Source organism: Phoca vitulina, unplaced genomic scaffold (genome assembly GCF_004348235.1).
Source record: "Phoca vitulina isolate PV1807 unplaced genomic scaffold, GSC_HSeal_1.0 scaffold87, whole genome shotgun sequence".
Taxonomy (NCBI): domain Eukaryota; kingdom Metazoa; phylum Chordata; class Mammalia; order Carnivora; family Phocidae; genus Phoca; species Phoca vitulina.
Window position 1 is genome coordinate 641,903 of NW_022589790.1, and position 8,703 is coordinate 650,605.

General features: G+C 49.0%; 1 non-coding gene across 1 annotated transcript; it reads right to left on the reverse strand.

The window, feature by feature from the left end:
- Positions 1 to 4,686: 4,686 nt before the first annotated feature.
- LOC116626487 lies at positions 4,687 to 4,790 on the reverse strand. The gene has a single exon (XR_004298285.1). It is a non-coding gene; the product is annotated as a U6 spliceosomal RNA (small nuclear RNA).
- Between the last annotated feature and the right edge of the window lie 3,913 nt (positions 4,791 to 8,703).

An 8,703-nucleotide genomic window follows, 5' to 3' on the forward strand; every position in this document is an offset into this window, starting at 1 on the left:
CCACCACCGCGGCGCACGCACCCGCAGCCCCCGACGGCGGCCTCCCGGCCCCGGCGCGGGGGCCGGGTTGGGGGGGCGCGGGCCTGACCCGGGGCACAGGTGCGCGCGCGGCGGACTGTGCGCGTGGCCGGCCGGCCGGCGGGCCCGGGAGACGCGGCGCGCGGGAGTGTGCGGCCGGCGCGGCGGAGGCGGGGGGCCGCGGCAGGGGGCTGCGGGTGCGTGCGCCGCGGTGGTGGCGGCGAGGCCCCCGGCGGAGGGCACACCCCCCTGGCCGCCGCGGGAGCGAGAGACGAGCCCTGCTGAGCGCCCCCCGCCACTGCACCCGGGGTGAGCAGCAAGCTTCTGCGGCCGCTCGAGGGGCAGGAAAAGCCAGCCTGGACCCAAGGCCTCCCCACCCCGCACCGGACCTCAGTTTCCCGGTCTATGAAATGGGACCAGCTTGCTTGCTGGGTGCTTGTGAAGAAGGAGGAGTGTCGTCTCTGAAGCTGGGCTGAGACTGAGGAAAGAATGCCAGCATCAGAGAGCCTGCAGGGACCGTGGGGTCAGCTTGGGGATCTGAGTGTGTGCCTCGGGCAGTGGCAGCGGACAGAGTCGGGGGACCCCTCGCCCACTCCTCTCTGCGTTCAGGGAGGGAAAGGCAGGCCTGGAGGGGAGGTGGTGAGGGGTGCTCCCAACCCTGCCACATGCTGTGTGCCCGGGGCAGTGTGGAAAGGGCGGACAGGGCAGCTTGGGGAAGTGGAGGGGCTCACCCCAGCCCCTTCCCTCCTGCCTCCTGGGCCGCGGGAGGCAGATGTTCTGCTGAGCCTCAGTACCCACAGAAGTGCCCTGGAAAGATTTACCCGTGGGCAGGAGCTGTGTCTCCATCTTTCAGTAGAAGTAACTGAGGCTTAGGGAGGTGACAGGGCTTATTCAAGGTCACAGGACTAGAAGGTGACAAAGCTGGGTTTCCAGCCGCGGGAGGACTGGCTCTACCAGCCATACTCCGGACATTGTGCCAGGTGCCCACTCACGCACCCAGAACATTCACGGAGGCCCAGCTGTGTGCTCTCTGCTCCCAGCCCCAGGAAGTGCTTAGGGAAGCTGAGCAAGCAATCAAAGAACAACCCGAGCTCCTGGCAGAGGATACCTGCTAGGAAGAAAATAAGACAGGCTTATTGGGGGCAGAGGGAGACTGTGGTGGGGGCCTAGCCTTATCCTGGTCAGGGAGGGTCAGGGAGAGTCCCTGACCAGTGACCACTGGCTGGGATGCAGTTGCAAGGGCAGAGCCCACTGGAAAGGTTTGAGGGAACAGCAGATGCGAGGCCCCTGAGGCAGACACAGGTGGTGGGTGGGAGGAGCTGGGGCAGAGCCAATGAGGAGTTCAGTGAAGTTTGGATTTTCCTCTGGGTGCCGTGTGGTTAGAGTTTGCGTGCAGAAAGGATTCCCCGGAGGTGGGTAGAGAGGACTCACGGGGCAGGACAGGGAGCGGGGAGGAGGCTGCTGGAGTCTGCCCGGGATCTTCGAGGAAGAGCCAACCCACCCGATGTGGAGGCACCCCCATGCCCGTGGGGCTGCAGCCGCCTGGAGGCTAACTCCCTCCTCGCAGGGCCAGGAGGCTTGAGGAGGGCGGTGTGTTCTGCAGGTGGTGGGGTCATCCGCTCTGGTGGACAAGAGAGCCTGGTTTGGGCTCCAGCATTCAGTGCCCTACTCCCTGCATGTCCCGAGTGGGTCCCTGCTGCTCTCAGACCTCCCTGTGTCCAGCGGGAGAGGGGCGCCCGCCCAGAGTTTGCAGAGATGGGACGGGATGCTGCTGGATGTTTGGGCTGGGTGTGCAGGCTGCTCTGGGCGCCCATTCGACATGTCTGCATAAGTCTTTGAGCAATGTTCCATCTCTCACTCGTATTTTGACCCGGACCTAGAATCAGCTCCAAGAAGCCTCTGCATGCCTTTTAGTGGGGGGTGGGTTTCAGAGACTAGTATCCGGACGTTAGATGTGCTCACCTTGATGTCATTGTCTCTAGGCCTTCTCAATGCCCCGAGGCAAGAAATCTTTTTTTTTACTAAAAATTAATATTTTCATCTTCCTCCCACACTAAGAACCTGGTTCTCCCCAAACATCAATATAGGTAATCATCTGCATGGTCTTAGAATACACCCACAGAGTTTTAGAGTCACCGCCTCCGAACCAGTGCCTCCCCAAACCTCCCTGGTCAAGTTCAGGGTGTCTTTGGGTGCATAGTCAGCACTGTGCCAGCGTGGTAGCAGTTTGATTAGACCAGTAGCTTCATCTGTTCCTGTTGGCATGCAATTTGGGTTTTTTTTCCTTTTAGTCTTTATGATACCATTTTATTTTTCGGGTGTGTAAAACATTTACATATTTTTTTTGCTTTTTGCAATTAAAACTATCTCCTTCGCAGTCCATAGACTCTCCTTATTCTTTCGGACAGCTACATCACACTTAACTCAGCCCGTGCTCCACGGATGGACGTTTGGCCTTTTTCCAGGCTTTTGTTATTCCAAACAATAGGGGAAAGGATAACCTTGCACATATGTTGTTTGCATTTGTGGAGGTGTATCTTTAATTCCTAGAAGTAGGAGTTAAGGGCGCCTGGGTGGCTCAGTCAGTTGAGCATCTGCCTTCAGCTCAGGTCGTGAGCTCAGGGTCCTAGGATTGAGCCCCGTGTCGGGCTCCCTGCTCAGCGGGGAGCCTGTTTCTCCCTCTCCCTCTGCCCCTCCCCTGCTCGTGCACGTGCTTGCTCGCGCTCTCTCTCTGTCAAATAAATAAATAAAGTCTTTTAAAAAGATAGAAGTATGGGCGCCTGGGTGGCTCAGTTGGTTAAGCGACTGCCTTCAGCTCAGGTCATGATCCTGGAGTCCCTGGATCGAGTCCCGCATTGGGCTTCCTGCTCAGCAGGGAGTCTGCTTCTTCCTCTGACCCTCTTCCCTCTCGTGCTCTCATTCTCTCTCAAATAAATAAATAAAATCTTTAAAAAAAAAAAAAAAAGATAGAAGTAGGAGTTAATATGTATTTATTTGTTAGCTACTCCCAAATTCCCTTCCCCCCCAGCAACTATGACAGTGTGTGCTTCTCCCGCAAACTGGCAATTCTCAGAGCCCCGGGAAATGGGATTTCAGTGCATTTTAATTTACATGTCTATAATGAGTGCCACTGGACATCTGGGTGTACGTGTTCGAGTCATTTGACTGTCTTTTTCTACGAACTGCCTGTCCGTCTATTTTGCCTGCTTCCTATTGGATTTTGGGTCTCTTTTTTTTCCCCCTTGGATTTAAAAATTTGTTTAAATACATATTAGGGAGATTCATGTTTTATCTTTATTATCATTGCAAATGTGTCTCCCAAGCTTTTAAAATTTTGTTTATGATAGGTTTTGCCATTAAAACCTTTCTATTTTTAATCTATTTGATTTAATCTTTCTTTTATTACATCTAGATTTTAAATCCTAATTAGAAAGGCTGTTCTTACACCCAATGGTATGGAATCTCCCCGTGTTTTCCAGCACGAGTTTGGGTTTGTACTCGGTTTATGGGTCCAAATGACTCTTTTTCCAAATGTCTCTCTCTCTATCCTGTCTTTTTGAAGAGGCCGTCTTTTCCCCAGTGATCTAAAATGCACCTGTATCATATAATAAACCCCCAAATGCACTGGACCTATGTCTGGGCTTTCAAGCCTGTCTCACTAGCTCTCTCTCTTCATGTGCTGGTCCCCCGTGGCGGAAACTGCAAAGGTGCGTCGAGCCTGTGCACATGTGTATGCATGTGTGTGCAAACCGCAAGGGAGGCTTTATCCACAGTTACTGCAATAGGAGGGAGAGATTGAACTCAGCTCCCGTTCCTGGGTTTGACTATCTGGTGGGGCTAGTGGTCCTTCCTCTCTGCTTTTGTGTCAGGGCATCCTAGCTATTCCTGCATGCGGACGCTCTTTTTTCTTGGGATCATATCGCATTTACAGATGCTCTTCAGGGTAATTGACACCATTATCAAGTTGAGCCATCTTATCCATAACCAAGGAATGTGTGTTTAAGATGACTTAGTCTTTGATTTGTTCAAGACCACCTCTGGGAACATTTTGGAGTTTTCCTCACTTTTTTTTTTTTTTTTGGTTAAGTTTATTCATGGGTACTTGGCTTGTTTGTTGCTATTAATAAATTTTTTTCTTCCGTCATATCTTGAATGGGTCATTGTGTGTGTGTTGTTTTGTGTCTATCTACCCCATTTGTTGTTAGTTTCGTGTCTATCTACCTCATTTGTTGTTAGTTTCATCAATTCTTCTAGAGAGTTTAGGTATGCTGTCATCTGAATATTGAAATAGTTTTACTTCTTTACTGATTTTTATGCATCTACTTGCTTTCTCTAATTAAATTGGCTAAATACCTCCAATTCAATATTGAATATTGAATATAAAGGAGCCTCCTTCCCTTGTTCCTGAGCCTAGTAAAAAGGCCTCTAGTCTTCCCCTGTTAGGAGAGATGTTGACTTTAGGATAGGGGATAGGGAGATATATGTATATGTATTTGGGAGTATACCTTAATTCCGATTTTATTGGGTGGCTTCTTAAAATCAGGAATGAATATTGATTTTCGTTGAAGACATATACGGAGATAGTTATATGATATTTTTCCTAGCACTATGAATGAGCTGAATCATATATATTTTTAAAATATGGAATGCTTCAAAAATAAAATAAAATAAAATAAGGAATGCTTCACAGATTTGCGTGTCATCCTTGTGCAGGAGCCACGCTGATCTCTTTATTGTTCCAACTTCAGTATATGTGCTGCTGACGCAAGTACAATAAGATGAATCATATTAATGGATTTCCTAATTTCGGGTCCAGGATGAGAGGATAAGGCAAACAATAAGACACAAAATTTATTAAATATGAACATTAAGCCATCTTTGCCTTCCTAAAATGGAAGCCACTTGGGCATGATATATGATGTTTTAATGTGGTTATGTGAGCCGTATATTTGCTGTGTAATAAGTTACCATAAACTCAGTAGCTTAAAATAGCACACATCCATTATCTCTTAGTTTCTGTGGACCCGAAGTCCAGGCATGGTTTTGCTGGGTTCTTGCTGGTGTTGGCCAGGACTGGGTCCTCATCTAGAGGCTCAACTAGGAATGGATCTGCTTTTCTATTCATGTGGTTGCCAGCAGCATTCACTTCTTTCCACGTGCCTGACTGAGAGCTTAAATGTTTAGCTGGTGGTTGGCTGGAATCTGTCCTCAGCTTCTGGAAGCCTCCCGCAGTTACTAGGGACCACCTGTCATTCCTTGCCCTGTGGGCTTCCTCAACACGGCCTCTTGCTCCATCAGGCCAGCAAAGAATCTCTAGAGTAAGTCTAGCAAGACAGAGTCTTATATAACAGAATCACAGAATTGACGTTCCATTGCCTTTGCCATATTCTGTTGGTTAGAGGAAAGGTTCCATCCAAACTCAAGGGCATGAATGCCGGGAGATAGGGATAGTGGGCCCTCGAGAGTCTGTCCAGCACAATGGTGTTGGAATCGACTTACTACTATTTATTTTCACTATGGTCTCCCCAGTCATTCCTTGGTCTGATATAGCGTTGCTTCTGATGGCTTCTTCCAGAAGGACTCCTCAGTACAACATTCCCTGGTTTCTTTCATGTTGAAATGGTTTTCTGTACCCTTGGTAGCTGAAGGATAGTTTGGCTGGTTATAAAATCCCGGCTCATACTTGCTTTCCTTGCATTTGTTATAATGTTGCTCTGGATTGTATTGCTTACACGTTGTTGTCAAGAAGTCTGATATAAACACACTCTTCTTCCTTTTACGAGAGACTTGATCATTTTTCCTGGAGCTCCAAAGGATTTTTTTTTTCTTTACCTTCAAAGTCTAATCATTTCACTAAGACATATCTTGGAGTTGCCCATTCAGTACCGATTTTGTGGTGCATTCAGGGGAGCAGTTGAATATGCAGATTCAAGTCTTCTTTTTATTTCCAGAAAGTTTTCTTGGAAAATGATTATAATGTTAATTATGTTGTCTTTCTTCCAATGCTATGTCTGTGCACTAGATCTCTTTTGCCCATCTTCTGTATCTATCACTTTCTCCATAATCCTCTTTACTCCTACCTTTATTTCATTTTGGTTTTGTAGTTGTTTCATTCCCTCTCCTCAATGAGCTTTATTAAAATTTCAGTCAAATCTATTCTCCCTACGAGAGCATCTGGTTTAGTCTTCATTTCTGAGACGATGTTGTGTTTTTTATTTTCTCTCCTGAGTTTGGACAATTCTGGTTTCATGTTTACCTTTTTTTCTGTGTGTGTGTTCATCTCTGTTTTGAGTTTTCAAATTTATACTTAAAGTGTTTTGTCATGTCTTAGAATGCTTTCTTAAGGCTGCTCAAGTCAGGATGCTGTGTCACATTGTTCCCCTGTAAAGTGGTTTGTGGGGAGAATGATTGTCAGCTCCTTGTATTGCTTTTGTATAGATATTGTCTTTTACCTTCTGTTAACTTAGAATTGTCTTTATGTTTGCAGGGACTGCTAATAATAGACAAATGTAGGCTGGCATTGGGTTTTGGGTAAGGTCAGGTTTCTTAGTTCAGGAATGCCCTCTTGTGTTGGTTTCAGGAACTGCATACCCTTATTTAGAGTGCTACGGGATGCAGGATGGTGAGCTGTCTGCTGAATTTACCATTCGCTTTTGCTTCTGTAGGCCCTTGAATTCCCCATGCTACTCCCTCCTGTCCATTTACCACCAACCCTCTAAGGGCCTACTACACCTCTGAGCCACATCCTCTAGAAGCTGGGCGTTTCCGAGACAGCCAACTCTGGTCCTGCACATTTTCTGTCCCTTTTGAGCTCTAGGCCTGAGTGTGGCCCATTTTATTTGCTCTCCTGGTCGATCTGCATTTAGGTGGCTGCCATTATCTACAGGGACCTGGAGATGTCCCCAAGCTTTTTACTCTGAAAGCTTCATGCAGAATGGTGCACCCCCCACCTAGATCCATTCCTCACTAACACCCAGAAGCACGTGCTTTATCTCAGCGCTCACAACTTCTGCTGAAACGTGTGAGAGCAAGTATAGCTGCTCCTCCTTAGAACAAGGATGTTCTCCAGAACCTCAATTCAGGTATCACGCTCAAGAAATGACGTTAACACAGAAACCTTTCTCATATACAGTCCGTAGTCAGCTCTCACCAGGAATGTCCTTTGGGGCCTTATCTTTGCATCTGGGATCCAATCGATGATCATGCATCACACGTGTTTGTGTGTTTACTAGAGTCTTTCCATCCACCACCGTCTCTCCATATTGTTTGTCTTTCCTGACGCAGGTCTGTAAGGCTTCACATCAGTTTTCTCCCATAATCTGAATTCGTTGGACTCTTTCCTCAAAACTGGATTCAGACTCGGTGTTTTGGGTCAAAGTTGTTTTAAAATTACAGACAGGGATGCGTATCTGAGAAGAGAAGCCCGCCTTCCACCAGCCCGTCCTGTGCCCTCCTGGGGGCCGGGTAGCCGCCCGTGTGGCATGGAGAGGGGCTGTGGGGAGGAGAGGCCGGGGCCCTGGGGCTGCAGGCTTTCCTGGGGTGTCCTGTCTCAGTTTCCCCTCCCACCCTCCAGTCATCCCTCCTGGTCCCCTTCCTGTCCCTGTCACTGCGCCCTCCCACTGTGCCCTGGGTCGCCTGGCCTGTGCATCTGGCTCTGCCTCAGGGGAACTGCTTCTTTCAGCAAAGGTGCCCACCATGCCCCTTCCATGCAGAGCCCCCAAAGATTCCTCAAGGAACCAAAGGTAGCAGAAGGCCGGGAGTTGAACCTGCTGCTTCCTCGCTGGGGGATGCCTCTGGGTTCCAGACACCAAATGGGGCCCATGATGCCAGTGTCTGGTACAGAGTAGGCTTCCAGTGCGTGTGTGCATCTCCTTCCCTTCTTGGGGACCCAGCGTGCAGCCCTCACTTTCAGTAATGACAGCAGGGGGTGGCCTGGCCCTCCCTTGCCCAGCAGAGCTCCCTGGGCTCGGGCCCTGCAAAAGGGAGCCTGCTCATGCATGCCACGTCTGCTTCCATGACTTCCTTAAGGCCTCACTACCCAGGCCACCACCACCGAGGACGCCCCACACCACCGAGCCACATAAACTCAGCCAGGAAGAGTCTGATGGACTCGTCTGTGAAAGGCCCGTGACTGGGGGTGGGGGCTGCCTCAGTTGTATTCGTTTTGAAGAAAGCTACCACCAGCCCCAGCATTGCCAGTTAAAGGCCTTTCCTTCCTGCCCCACGGGTCATCCTAGTTGGTGAATCCCTGCTTTACATGCACCAGATCTCCCCAAGGCGGGGAAGGAGCACAGCCTTTAGAAATCAGCACAACATTGCCCCTGCAGTGTAAAGATCTCCTTGCTTTATTTGGTCAGCAAATGGTTCATTTGTTTGTTTTTAAATCCAAAGAGCATTCAAAAGCAACAGAGTTTGGTCAAATAATAATAATAATAATAATAATAATGATAATAATAATAATAAAATGAACACTTCTCTCTGATGGTTCAAGCACCTGTGCGTAGGGCCAGTGGCCTCAGGAACTTCTCCCAGCAACTTCCATCTCCTTTCCAGATGAGAAAACAAAGGGTTGGGGACGTAAGGGGACCTCACAGCGTCACCCAGCCCAGGCGGGCCTCGAGCTCGGTCGATGCTGTTCACGGTCTGAGATGTTTACAGTCAGGGCTGCCTTTGGTGGTGACACCT